This window comes from Dipteris shenzhenensis, chromosome 6 (assembly GCF_047967505.1).
Source record: "Dipteris shenzhenensis isolate YYH24624 ecotype China chromosome 6, Dip_SZ_1.0, whole genome shotgun sequence".
NCBI classification, from domain to species: Eukaryota; Viridiplantae; Streptophyta; class Polypodiopsida; order Gleicheniales; family Dipteridaceae; genus Dipteris; species Dipteris shenzhenensis.
The window spans coordinates 47,164,766-47,180,137 of NC_141601.1; the positions used below are offsets into that span (position 1 = coordinate 47,164,766).

The 15,372-nt window shown below is 37.7% G+C and overlaps 1 long non-coding RNA gene across 2 annotated transcripts; it reads left to right on the top strand.

The window, feature by feature from the left end:
• The first annotated feature begins 604 nt into the window (after positions 1 to 604).
• On the top strand, positions 605 to 5,619 carry LOC147901251 (uncharacterized). Of its 2 annotated transcripts, none has more exons than XR_015541217.1 (5): positions 605 to 781; positions 4,032 to 4,163; positions 4,259 to 4,327; positions 4,457 to 4,525; positions 4,991 to 5,619. It is a non-coding gene; the product is annotated as an uncharacterized LOC147901251 (long non-coding RNA). The 2 variants fall into 2 exon arrangements; XR_015541216.1 differs by having other exon boundaries at positions 4,046 to 4,163.
• Positions 5,620 to 15,372: the final 9,753 nt, after the last annotated feature.

Below are 15,372 nucleotides of genomic sequence, written 5' to 3' on the forward strand. Positions count from 1 at the left end.
TTAGTGCAAGGAAGGAGCTCAAAAGAGCTAGGTTTGAAGGGAGCGTATTTGGGGGGAAAATGGAGTGAGCACCTCTCCAACGTCTACTATGCTCCCTTCCACCGCCAGGAATCTAATCTACCCTTTGAATCCTGATGATCTGAACCTGCACCCATAATCCCCTTGTCTCTACCTTTCTGCCCGCACGTCGAAGATGGAGCTAAGGCAGTAAGTCCTAGCAATTGGATCATATTTCCAGCAGTGGCTTCATTTTGGTTTAGCCGTCAAGCGCAAAATCCAACATTTTGGGAGGCTAAATGCCTTGGGGAGACTCGCGAGGACACGAGACTACCTTGATTTACGGATTTGATCAATTTGAAGTTTTTCTATGGGAAATCTGGTCCCGCAAGCTTGAGATATGCAAGTCCTAAAAATTTTGGTGTCATTTCCATCATAAGGTCGGGTTTACAAAGGGTGTCCTTGCTTGCAAGACACAGGACTAAAATTTTTCTAGTAGCGAGTATGCACTTGAATCGGAGGCTCAGCACTGTCCTGACAAGCTCTATGTCCAAGGGCCAAATGAGTTTTTTCGGAGACATGCCAGATCTAGAGCAACAGATCCTATTGATTGAACTTTGCTTGTTGTTAAAAGAAATTTGTTGGACTCGTAAGCAGGCCACACGTACGAATATAGCTAACCTGGCCTGAGCTGAAGCTTGTTTGCAATGTTGGGCGCCAGTACGTTATTCAGGGGACTTGATCTTCTGTCATGCCAATCACATCCTCCGTTTCGTTGCTACAAGTAGGTTCCCTTTTCTTTTTTCTTTCTCCTTACATTGGGTGTAGTCCTTTACACAGTTTGCATTTAGGAATCATGGGTCCTTTTGATACTCGAGTAGAGAATCCATTATATCAAAGAGTCTCTCTTGCTTTATCTCACGCTCTCAAAATGTGGGAAACAAACACTAGAAAAAATCTTGTAGCAGAATTCTTTGCAAACCTTAATGCAAGGTTGCCAAGGCTAGCTTGTGGAGCAAGAAATTGCTCTACTCATTGGCGATACTTCTGCAACCTACAGGGCAAAGGCAAGGAGACTAGCACTTCTGCAACCTACTTATTTCTACCGGGGTAGCACTAAGCAAAAACTCTCTCTTAGGCTCTTAATTGTATCTTATCTAAATGTAGCTCCTCTCTGAGTGTCGTAGACTTGAAAGCAGTCTTTGCGCAGAAAGAGCCATTCTGCATTGTTGCATGTTATAGGGGCACCTTTGTAAAAACTTGCTTCGTTGAGGCTTACCTTTTCAGAAAATTAGTGAAGAAGGATTCCATAATTGGTTGGAAGTCTATGGAGTTGTGGTGAGCATTGTAAGTGGCGTTGTTGTGTTGAGGATGATTGTGGCGTTGTGGTGAGCATTTTGCTACAAACACTAACAGAAGTGAAGTAGGTCTACTTTTTGATTCAAAAGTTTTGACACACTAAAATGGTATAAATGTTGCACAATCAAAAGGTGGATCAGGAGCAACCATGCTTTGGCATTGTTTGTATTAAGAGGTGTTCGTAATTAGGAGAGTAAGGTGAAATAAAAGATCAGCCCAGGTGGATTATGTTAGATGGCAAGGGGTTTTGAAATAACTCACTAGATGCAGCATCCATGGCTTCTAAGCTCGTTCTCACATTTGTCCTTGCCTTTAGCCTCATCTCCTTTGCTTCCACTAATGCCCATTTGTACATTTGTGATGACACTAACAACGTTGTTAGCAACTCCAAAGAATATGTGATTGATGTTTAACCTATGGTTTTACCTTCTATTCCAAATAATCATTGCAGAGTATTGTAAATTACAACATGAGCATTAAGCTAGACTCTTACTAAGATCCTATGATTAAGGTTTATTTCCCTCTATCCTTTGATGCCAACAATATGTGGTTTTTTGGAATACAATGATTGTTTCTTTGTACTTTGCTATGCTGTTGCTAGGTCCTTCAAACCTCAATCCATGCTGAAGTGGTCTGTGTTCTATCTTCACTCCAAGTTTTGTTGAGCCATTCCACTCCACTTGAATACTTATTTCTTCTAGACATTTTTGGATGGTCAGTTTCTTTCCAAGCCAGGCCGTGAAAGCACTACACGCTTTCTGGTGAAAACACTAACGCGTTTTTGGCCATTCACCCTCGGCTAAAAGTTCTCTTGTTGATAGATCATTTTACAGAGAGAGAATCATTCTCTCTCTGGATGGCTCAGTTTTCCCATGTTGTTGGATTAAAAAGCCTCTCTACAGTGGGCAACTACTCTGATGTCGTGTTGGGATTATATAGGTTACCTCCCAACCTGTGAGCCCCCAAATGAGGTGGACATAGGGGTGGAAGAGAGAGTCCATGGGGGTTGCCAATGGGGACAGATCTGATGGCAGTAGCAGGACTGCCACATGGGCAGCATGCAGGCTACCATTTGAGCAGCAGATATGTCTGCATAGAAGGATGGCTGCAGGGCAGCAGCAAGGACATCATATACCAGGTGGCTGGAGCAGGCAGGAGGCAGCAGGAGACTGCTGTAGGGAGTCGTGTACTACTGCAGCAGGTCCAGAAGGCAAGTCTGGAGCAGCAGCAGACTGCTGTAGGCAGTTGGGTGCTGTTGCAGCAGGTCTAGAAGGCAGTAGAAGGTGGATGGAAGTATGGCCAGGTCCACAGGACTAGTAAGGGCCAGACTGGGTTGGCCCAATCTGCAGCCAGTTCCTAGGGCATACCAGTCCTATAATCCCTGGGGGTGCAGTTCTCATTCACTTAGTGCTACACATTGGCTGCAGTTCCAGCAGCAAGGAGGCCTGGAGTGAGTGAGCCTTGTGCCTTACCATTGGCTGAGCAGCAAGAAGATTACTATTTCTTCCTTTTTGTATTCAACAGTAGTGCAATGTGCTGGAAGACATCTGATATATGAAGTGATTAGCCACATCAGATGCTGTTGTCTGCTGAAGCAAGTTATCAGTGATGAAATGTTAGTGCTCAATGTGGAGGGGTCCTGGAGATTCAATTTATTGTTGAAACCTTGTCTTGTTTGGATAGCAGATGGATATGTGTGCCTGTTGGATGTGATTGAATGCTGGCTAGTGGCTGACTGAGGCTTCATGCTATTGCCCTGACAAGAGTTGTGTACTAGAACTGTGGAGGCCTTTGAAGCTGCTGGTGGAGCCAGCACAGCCCATACGCACCACTAAAGGTACATAGGGGAGGCACTAAAGGGGCATAGGGGACGTCATCTGATGGATCTTGAAAGGGGTACAGGGCAACCATCATGGCAGGCATGAACACTAGATGAGTTCATATGGCAGGCATGCACAGTGGCTGTGCAAAGCATGCAACATTGCTAATTGGAGAGTAGCTGGACAGTGCCACTTGACTTGCCGAAGTGATGAGTGGAGCCCCCAATTATCATCATGGGCTATGTAATTGTCCACTTGGCTTACATGTACCAAGAACAATGGTCGTCCATAGCTGGGGTTCTACCTAGTTATGGTTGGTGAGCTCACTACCCAAAGCCATGGCATGCATGTGAATGCATTCAAGAGTAGTGGCTATATTTTTACTCACCTTCAACCAGGCCTTGTATGTACTTGCATTGAAGTGAACGCCAAGTAGACGGTGCAATATAGACTGTCAATGGGTTAGAGATTGCATCTCTTTCAATAAAATACTAGTTGCATTCAGCTACACCCAAACTTCTCACTCCTCCGTTCTTCAATTTGCAAACCACATCTGAAATTTTGGTTTGTGTGGTTGCCTGCTTGATTACTTTGGTTTTTGTCCTGTGACTTAGGCTTTACAAAACTTACATATGGTCTTAGACAATCTGAAATGCGTTAAAGGAGAAATAGCTCCTAATGTTTATTGATGGCTACGCCAGAACTATACTATCGAAATCTACCGTTAAGAAATTTACAGTTTGATTTTTACATGTACTTCTTTGCCCTGTCAGCTGTTCGTTATTTATTTGTCAAATATTTTTTAGATCTGTGGAAAATTTTCCCCAAATGACTAACTTAGTGGAGAATCTTCAGGTCTGTGTCTGTAGCAATGAAAAGAAGAAGAATATCTGCATTAGTTGTGGACAGAAATTTATGGTGAAAAAGACTTTGAAAAACAAAACTTCTCCCTCTGAGGATCAACCTCTCTGCAAATACTGCTTCAAGGTTTGAGTAATTTCTTATACTGTCGTGAATTCTTTTCATTTGTGTCAAGAAGTTACATTTGCTGTTGACCTCACCTTGTTTATTTGGTTCTTTAGCTCTATAAGTTGCGGTAGTATTGTGGAATTTGCAAGAAAGTTTGGCATCCAACAGACAAAGGTGACTGGGTAAGAAAAAAGCTCTTACGAGATGTTTGTGTTAACTCGAGATTGTTGAAGATTGAGAGTTGATATGATAGCAAAAAGATATACTGGAGATAAGATGGTTTCAGGAAATTTGTTGGTATTTGTTTTCAGGTTCAATGTGATAATTGAAAGATCTTGGTCCATGCTGAATGCGACAAAATTAGCAGCAAGTGTCTCAACGTTAGGCTCTTCTTGTCATGGGTTTATGATCTTATGTGGGTGAATAGCAATATTTGAATGTATTGCTCTGCCTTTGGAATCTTGAGTTTCACAGGATGCTATACTATTGAAATACTTCCTTCAGAATCCAATATTGTACATACGTTTTCCGAAATTTGCAAGCTCTTAGTTGATCTTGCTGTTTAATTCTGTGCATATTTCAACAAAGAATACTGGATTTTTTGGAATTAATATTTGTTATTTGAGTTTGTTGTTATGGATGAGTTTTGTTACTTATTAGTAACTACGTATGTTGATGGATTATAGATTTTGGGAATGCATGGAAAGGCCTATTTCCTTTCATTTTGGCGATATTATGTTGTCACAACAATTGCTTCAATTGCAGTTTGTGAACTTGACCAAATTTGGGTCTGCATGAAGCAGCTTTATTGGAGATGTTCATGGCTTTTTATTTTGTGCTTTGAGGACTTGGGAAATGGAGGGATATACAATTGCCCTGATTGCAAAAACCTGCATGGATTGGAAACACCAGGAAAAAACATATTGAGGAAAAGTAAGGACTATGCATAACATACCAATTGCTTTAGCAATGTATTAAATCTTGAAGCTATTCCCATCATGTCTCCTCGAACAAAAATATGCTGATGGATCATATATAAGTTAAAGAATTCTGATGATTTGGAGTTGCTTCATGCTTTTGGTTTTGTTTTGTCACAAAAAGAGAATCAATGGCAACTCCTTGGTAGTTCTTGATGAAATTTATGTAGTCTGCTGTGACATGGAAGCGAAATATATGCCTAAATTCCACCAGTAAGTCCTACATGGTACTATCTTCTTGGTGGATTAATTGATGAGATTAGGCCATCAGTTTATTTAATTTTTATGGCCAATCTGAGGACTAGTTAGCCAACTTCGGACTTATAATATAATTTCTGTCTTCTTTTGTGTGTGTATGGTCTTGGCTGCTTCTCCGTAAAGGTGCCCAAATTATGATACTGAATGCATTTTGATTTGGAAGGGTGCCATGGAGGTAGCATTTTTTATTTTGCATGAGAAATCAGTGGCATTTTCTTATGCACAGAAGAGATCTCAGAGGCCTTGCAGATTTGTCTACAGAGGGACGATTGTGTCTCGTAATATTTTGGGTGTCTCCCAAAGCTGCTTCTTCTCGGTAGATCAAATGGGCAATGTTAAAGAAATGTCTTGTTGCTACATGCCTTCCACAAGATTTCATTTGTTCTTCCCTCAAAGGAGACATACATTTTGCAAGCTTGCTCATCGGATTGTGCAGGCCTCCTTTCTTGCTCGGTTCTTATGGTTGCATTCCGCATATCTTCTACTCAATCTTTGCTCAAGGTCTTTCATGATTTTGTGTTTTCCATTTTTGCATATGAATGCCTCAAATCCTCTTGACAATCTTATGTCCTAAATTGTGTTTTTAGAGAAGAATGTACGTAGCTATGATCATTCATAACAAGTCTTCTTTCAAATCACTTTCCTTGTCCTTGGTTTTTGTTTAGATTTTACCTCTATTTACACCATGTCTAATTCCACACTCCCATTTAATCTTGAGTTGTAAAAAGCATAGTGGAGTATTAACTTTGCTCAGGCTATAACTTCATCAATGGTCATCCTACCATTGTGGTAGAAATGGACCACTTTGACTTCAGAAAACCATGATCTCTTCCAAAAAGTGTAAATATTTGCTATTGGTAAGGTGTGTGAAACTACATAATTGAGAGAATTGTAAACTCAAGATAACTTGCTATTGGTAAGGTGTGAAACTACATAATTGAGAAAGAATTGTAACTTGCTTAACATTCTTGAGGGCTTGATCGGTCATAGATGCATTTGACACCATCTATGAGGGTCATTGTAAAGGTTTGCTACTCCCCTAAGGGTTATTTGTAAGCCACCAGTTTTAGTATGCTAAATATTTTTATGTTTGTTCTAGATTCGAGTGTTCAAAAAAGATCTATTGGAATGCAACTCTCTATGTTTGGCATTATCTAATTGCATGTTGAATAATTTTATTTTGCTTTTGGTGTTGTTTCTTAGGTACATAGTTTATAAAATAATAGGCTTCGACACTTCATTTGGCTTTAGGTGTCGTAGCTTATCGCATCAGTTGTCTAGTCTTTGACATGTGGTCATTTATTTGGCTTTTAGTGTTGTTATAGCTATCATAAAATATAATAGTCTAAGCTTCATCATTGTCCTTTATTTGGTTTAGGTGTTGTCGTACTTTACAATATTAATTGTAATTATCTCAGAATTTACAATTAGTCGTTTATTCAGTTGGTCATTGAAGCTTGCATATGTTATCTAGTTTTAAATGATTGTGTTATATGCATTTTGATTTCTATACTTCAATCACAACTTAATTGAAGAGAGAGAGACTCAATGTAGAGAGAATCATCTTTATCATAAGATCAAAGTCTTAGAAGTCCTTGTGCTTCCTTAATATTCTAGATATCTTCAATCCTTGCCTTTAACTTTGACTTGCATTGTTGGTAATTTCCTTCTAATTATGATACCACAAGGTCTTTGAAAGATGACTTGTAGGGTTTAAGATGAAAACCTCATGTTCAAGTACTTGAGTGTGATTTAAAGTCCATTTTGTACATTCACATAGAGGGACAACCTTTGTTAAAGATTTATTTAAACTCCATCATATATATTAACTCTTTATCATGAATCCTTAAGAAATAATATGCAATTTGCATAAGGCATTTTTCCACATAGATTTGTACATGTTGCTTTTGAATGGTCTACAATCTATGTAGTGCCTTATGTGAGATCAATAACAACTCCCCTCATAGGTGTTGCATTGAAATAGAACAAAAAATAAGCACTAGTCTCTAGAGGAATAGGCTTTCTTTGTTTCTACATAAGAAATGTGCATGCACATTTTTCATTGCTTTGGACTTGATAGTTAATTTTGCTCTCTTCTCCTAAGTCCCACTCGATGCTTGGTCAAGGGATTGGTTCTTGGTCCCTATGCCCACAAGGTGATGGGACTAGATGGGACCACTCTTGAGGTCAAGTCTTTGTTGGACTCTCTTAAAGAGGAAGGTGGCTTTGTTTCCTTTTTTTCTTGCATGCATTTTGTAAGGTCCTATGATCTGATAAGAAGAGCCTTAGAGAGAAACAGGTGATTCGGCATCTCAGAGAGATAGAACTTCTCTAAATCTTCACAAAATCGTGCAAGAGTTGACAGATAACGGTTTTTGGGCCTCCAAAACGCAATGGAACAAACGGTTTTGGAAACCGTGGTCCCAAATATCGGGTCCAACACACGAACCAAAAAATGTTTTTGCAAACAGACCAGTTTGTAAACACCATCGAAGCGTGAATGATGAGAAACATAGAAGTTTTAGGACCTCTTGAGTCCACCGGAGCTGACAGATCTACGAATGGTTGATTCAAACTTGAGTTCCAACACACTGGTAGAAAAACCTTAAAGCAGAGACAGTGAGTTACAAACCCAATGAAATGATCCCAAATTCAAGAATGAAGGGGTTTTCAAACTCCCAAAGTGCAATGGACACCAAAAGCAGCAATGTCTGTCTCTTCAAGTCATTCCGGACTCTCAGTCTCGTCGAAAGGAATAGGGAAATCTTCAAAAAATGTATTTTTACTCCAAAACCACTCCGAGAACTTTCCAAAGGTTTTTGCAAGGTCTCTGCACACCAGGATGTAGGTAAAGTCACCTAACACAGTTCTCCTTCCTCTCACAGAGTTGCAATAGTAGCAGCAGACTTCCAGCTCCAGGCACACACTCGGGCTAAGCTAGAACATCGGTGCTTTGATATTAGTTGATATATCTCAACAATGGAAGCAGAACGGAAGAAGGTGAGAGAGAGGGAGAGATAGAAGAGAGAGCCACACAAGTTTTGGTGGGTGCAGAACACCCTAATGTTCTATGTCATTCATATATATGTGTGTGTGTGTGTGTGTGTTTGAGTATTATCTATAACCGGGGTTAAGGCACAGTGGCCTTTAACCCCCATAATTCTTCCACCTTACTAATGATCCCTAATTTCTATATGTCCTTGTTACATAATTGTCAAGGCAAGAAATTCATTCTAAACTAAATCCTCGTGGAAGGGACATGCTTCCTTCATTACATTAGCTCCTTTGATCGAGGTAAGAATGGAGAAGGGGCATTGTTTTCCTCCCATTACCATTGGGTGTGATATTAGAAAAATGGTTAAAAAGGCATGTACTTATAAAGATCTATCTTTCTGCATTCACCATAACTTCTTAAAACAATCATAAAATTTGTTTGAGATTTTTCACCCCTCAACTTTTGGGCAGTTACATTGTAGGCTCAAGTTGCATCCTTGGCCATATCAAATGCCCCAACCAACACCTGCATCTTCCAAGATGATCCCTAATCTTTGCGAATGACCTCTATCCATGTTACATAGTCTCCTTGCCAATCAAGGCAATAAATTCATTCTAAGCTAAATGCCCACATGGAAGGGACATGCTTCCTTCATTACAGTAGCTTCACTATACTACAAAGGAACTATAATAGGCTACCTACTGCAGTCACAGTGAAGGATCTCAATTCGTCCCATGACCACATGATTTAGCATTAGCTCTATTATTTGCTTTTAGTTACATTGCTTTATGTAAATTTTATTTTCTCCATCAGGACTTGAAAGTCTTATATACCCAAATTCAAGTTTGTCTATTGATATCTATTTTTAATAGCATTGCAAAAAATCAATGCAATCTTTTTTCTTTATCACTCGAAGTCTTATAACTACTATTGTTGCATTATCTACTTTTAGCTACATTGCAAAAAATAAATGGAAACCATGTTCATTGCTTATAGGTTTTAAAAAAGATGCTTTCTCAATGAAAGCTTAAAAACTACAAATGAGATTTTTATTTGTATTCTTACAATTCCATACAAGCTTCTTCTTTTTTTTAACTAAACGCAATTTAATATAAGTAAAACTTCATCTTTTGGTATGCTATTTTTCACATGTGTGTGTGTGTGTATGTAGAGAGAGAGAGAGAGAGAGAGAGAGAGAGAGAGAGAGTTTGGGGGGACTTGATTTTTGTGATAAGTTTTTGCCCCTAATCAACATCACATGGCCACTCATCTACCTATATCATTGAGTAAATTGAGAATATATCCAAACCAAGCTGTTCCTATAGTGGAGTGGTATCGAAACATAAATTTTATTTCTTGAACATTTCAAGATCCCACCTTGAGATCCAACAGAGCAGGTCCCTAACCCGCCGTAGACAGGTCATGTTACTCGTCAACAACACATGTTCATATCACAATCCCTGAAGAAGGAGACATTCATACATTGCCAATTTAAATGCCTACATCTATAACCATGCCAATAATGTTAAAAAATATTTCTATCATGGCCTCCCACATAAGCATGAAAGGACTATAGATAGGGCGTTTATACAGATAAATATTGTGTAAAACAATGTTTTCCACAAGTTCTATACATATACACCTTGCTAAAATGTGATTCCATTATAGACATTAATGTCTAAACATAGTAAATGAAGATGCTATAAAAGGAATAGAACAAATGTGTGGTTACTTCATCCCTCATAAATAAGAGGATAGAGATTCTTCTCCTATATAAAAGGATCTTTTCCTTTGTCTTCAATCCTTTCACTCATACCTTTTCCTTTAGGTAATTATTCATTGTAAATAAGAGGGTAGAGATTCTTCTCCTTATATATAAGAGCCTTTCCATTTGTCTTTTAATCCTTTCCCTCCTACCTTTTCCATTAGATCTTTCTTTGTTGGGAGGAGTTATAAATATTTGTTAAGAACCAATACAACAAACAATTGCACAATTGTTATTGTTTATGAACAAGAACCATAATGGTAGAAACTCAAATTAAGATAGAGAAACACTAATATGCCAATACCATGCTAAACTATAAAGGAGGGTTTTCTAAAAAATTAATAATTAAGGAAAATCCGTTCAAGAGTTTTTGAAATGAACATATATTTGATTACTTCCTTCAAGGCTTTATCATGTGGTTGATGCAAAATACCACAGTGTACTATTTTACTTTCATCATATGTATAGGAGTAGCACAATGAACTTCTATATTATTTTTCCCTCGCTAAAGTTTTATCATTAATTGATATAATATCTTCTCCCAAAAGAATCTATAAGTTATCTTTTAAGAGTACTAAAGCCCATTTTAAATTCATTGCTTTCAAGCCAAATAATATTGCAAATTTTCTTCGAAAAATCCACCTAATTGTCACTGACTAAGTTTTTCAAGAACACTAAACCTTAACCACAAATTCAAAAGTCACCATGGATCCAAATGACATGAATGAGCACATGCCACCTACAAATGACATGAATGAGCCTTGGCCAAAATGTGTCAACCGTGAGCATCTCTGCCACATCCTCTCTTTGACTACAAACATTTGCACATAAAAATAATGTAGAAAGTTCTCTCCTTGATAAGTCTCAAGGATGGATGCCAACCATGGAAGAAGAATTGCATCTTGTCAAGGATTCCCCAAGGACACCTACAAGTATGGAACAATCAAAAGAACTCTCCTATCTAAATTCCTTGAAGGCCAATTCTTGCCACATTTAAGAAAGAGAGCAAAAAGGAATAGACCCATGGAGGAGACAATCATACATTGTGAATCTAAATGCCTACATCTATAATCATGTCAATCATTTTAAAGAATGTTTATATCATGACCTTGCACATAAGAATGCAAGGACTATAAATCAGGTGTGTACACAAATAGGTATTCCATAATGCAATATTTTCTACAAGCTCTATACATACATATGTTGCAAAATGTGATGCATAAAGAGTAATTTCATCTCTCGATGGATGGAGGAAGCCCAACCCCTTGCCTTTCGACCCTTCCCCTCATGGGACTTCCCCCCCCTAGATAATGGCCTTTTCCTATAGTCAATAAGGTTGTACTCTTTTCAATTGGGGGATATATACATATTAAGCCAATGCAACAGCAAAGAAATGCATGATTGTGTTTGTGAACAAGACTCATAATGATAGAAACTAAAATTGAAAGAGCAATACTAGGATGTCAATACTATGCTCAATTGTAAATTAAGAAAGAGAACCAATACTATGCCAATATCATGCTAAATTGTGGTTCTCAATTGGATGGCCTTTTTTTTTCAGAAGAAAGATTTAATGAAATGAAAGGTAGGAAAGAATTAAATCTTCATAGAAGCTATTGCATAGGTAAGGCCCGAAGAGCTCCTGCAGCTATGGACAAGTCTACAAATTGAGAACTATAAAATTGTAAGCCATCAATGATCTCTATTGAGGATATTGGATGAAATCGAGATCCTATAGAACACCAATGCATTCCTATGGCATCACAAGGAGGATAGAACAATAGCTCGCACAAGACTCCATAGCTTATACTAGAGGTCATTTAGTTTACCTTTGTCTCTAGCAGTACCATTTTCCATCTTAAATCCATATGAATATTCACTCTATGCAACATCATTTTCCATCTTAAATCCATATGAATATTCACTCTACGTAACCGCCATTGGATCCCATGCAACCATCGTCTAATGACAATACAACCCTAGGATAGGTTCCCCAAAAAGTAAGGTGGAGTTACAAGCTTCGCATTAGATATTCTAGCATTCATAGATAGTTTCTAGATTAATGCTAATCATAGCATGAAATTGAGCTTGTTGAAAGGCATGCTTTCCCACACATTGCACAATCTGCGTACCCAACGCAGACTTCCAATGAGCGGTTCGAGTAATATTGAAAGACAATGCACATTGCACAAACTTTGTTACCTCTCTAGTTGCCTCCTTCATAGCTACCTTTTGCATGGCTACCTTCATATCTCCTCGCTTAAACAAGGGAAGGGCACTTCTTTTAGCTGTGGGCGTGGAGCCTGAAGACTGTGACATCTGCAAAATGTCATTCTCCTCCCTCATTGATGCTGGAATAGCTATGATATTTAATTCAAGCTTATCCCATGCATTGACTCTATCAATTGGAATCCCTAGCATTTTAGATTTCCAAGCCTTCAAGCCATCATACACCTCCTTTGGCACATGAGAATAAGGGCCAATAAAAAAGCCCTTTGTTCGAGAAAAGTGAGCCTGCAATCTTTGAAATGTCCCATGATGTGGCTAAGCACAAAAGTTGAACTGAGTCTAGAGTAGCATGTGCCTCCAACCATCATGAATAGTAATAGCTATTTCATGCAATCTTGCTATCTCAAAGTTTGTTGGCTTCAGTTGTATGTCCTTGCCATTCACTAACCCTTTAAATCCACTCGACCTAATAAAAAGTCCAATTGTGGGCCAAGAGGAGCTAATCCTATCAAGCATGGACTACACAAAAACCCACTCTTGACATGAGAATGTGTACCAACAATCAAAATCTAAGTCGACACCAATTGTTGTGCTAATGGTCCCATGACTCTTGCCAAGTATGCAAACCTCGGTGCCTTGCAATAATCAAGCTATTTTGCAACACTCCATCAGTGAATGGGAAACTATGCCCACACAAATTGAGGCCTAATGATCCATCAATTTAGAGTCATGCGTCACCCTCCCACCTAGAATCTATCAACTTCTTTTTCCAAAGAACTATTAGCCTTCGAAGCATCTCCAAATGAGAAACCTAAGCTTGATACTTCTCACCACGTAAAGATCCTTGGTGCAAATCCCTAAATGGTTTTATTTTCCAACAAATTATTTGGCTTGATACTTTTTGCCCTGTAAAGCTCCTTGGTGCAAATCCCCAAATGGCTTTATTTTCCAACAAATTTTGTTCAAGCTCAATATGCACTTTATTCTCAATAGCATTTGCCATAGCTAAAACCTCAAACACTCCACTTTGCATTGTTAATCACCATCAATCCACAAGGGTAAGTCAATCCACCTTTTTTGGGACCAATGTCTATTGATAGACTAACGCCTACTGATAGACTGAGGCAAGGAGCCTATTTGGTACTATTCAATAAACTCGTAAGATCATAGCTATGTGCATCCCACAAGTGTAGTAAAATTAATGACCAAAAGCTTTAAGAAATAACCTTCACATTTGCACACATTGTAAGATCATTAATGCCATTCATCTTCATGTTTAAAGATTGTTCATTCGCAAAAGAGGTCTTCCCCCATTCATATTCAAGTCATTACTTATTTTCTCTCCCCTAATTTCTCAATTTGTTTCTTCATTACACTACATGCATTCCACAAGTGTTAGTGAAATGAATGGCCAAAGCTTTAAGAACTAACCTTCACATTTACAAGATCAGTAATGGCATTTTTCATGTTTAAAGATTGTTCATTCTCTAAAGAGATCTTGCACCATTGATATATCATTCATATTTTATCAATACCTATTGATATATCATTCATATTTTATCAATACCTATTTCACAATTACAAGGATCATTAATGGCATTTTTCATGTCTAAAGATTGTTCATTCTCTAAAGAGAGCTTGCACCATTGATATTCAAGGCAGTACTTGTTTTCTTTGCCTTAATTTCTCCATCTATATTTTATAAATACCTACTCTAAAGGATTTTAATTTTAACAAATAATTGCAAATATATAACTTCACCTATGGAGAAAGATGATTTTTGTTCTCTCCCCCTTAATCTCTTCATCCATATTTTATAAATACCTATTCTAAAGGATTTTAATTTTAACAAATAATTGCAAATATATAGTTTCACCTATGGAGAAAGATGATTTTTTCAACTACATTTTAGAAGTACCTATTCTAAAGGATTTTCGTTTTAACAATAGCAAGGCAAGATACATCGATTAGGCTATGATCAAAGAGATGGCTCCAAAATTTACTATCCACTGAAACAATCAAGAGAAAGGGCTTGTAACTTACAACATCTATTATCCACTCACATCTATTATCCACTCATGAGATCTCAATACCATGCTTAATTGCACATTACAAAACTGCACCAATATTGTGCTCATACCATGTTCATGTTTGATTGTCTGTGAAGGTGTTGCGAACGTTTTTAAATTGGAGGACTTGTAAATGATAAATACAAATGTAGTTGAAGAAATCATCTTTCTCCATAGGTGAAACTATATATTTGCAATTATTTGTTAAAATTAAAATCCTTTAGAACAGGTATCTATAAAATATGGATGGAGAAATTAAGGCAAAGAAAACAAGTATTGTCTTGAATATCAATGGTGCAAACTCTCTTTAGAGAGAATGAACAATCTATAGACATGAAAAATGCCATCAATGATCTTGTAATTGTGAAATAGGTATTTATAATATATGGATGAAGAAATTAAGGGGGAGAGAACAAATCCTTTAGAGTAGGTACTTATAAATACCTAGTCTAAAGAGAGTAGGTATTTATAAATACCTACTCTAAAGGATTTTAAATATATAACTTCACCTATGGAGAAAGATGATTTTTGTTCTCTCCCCCTTAATTTCTTCATCCATATATTATAAATACCTATTTCACAATTACAAGATCATTGATGGCATTTTTCATGTCTAAAGATTGTTCATTCTCTAAAGAGAGTTTGCACCATTGATATTCAAGACATTACTTGTTTTCTTTGCCTTAATTTCTCCATCCATATTTTATAGATACCTGTTCTAAAGGATTTTAATTTTAACAAATAATTGCAAATATATAGTTTCACCTATGGAGAAAGATGATTTCTTCAACTACATTTTAGAAGTACCTATTCTAAAGGATTTTCGTTTTAACAATAGCAAGGCAAGATACATCGATTAGGCTATGATTAAAGAGATGGCTCCAAAAGGTACTATCCAATAAAACAATCAAGAGAAAGGGCAAGGGCTTGTAAC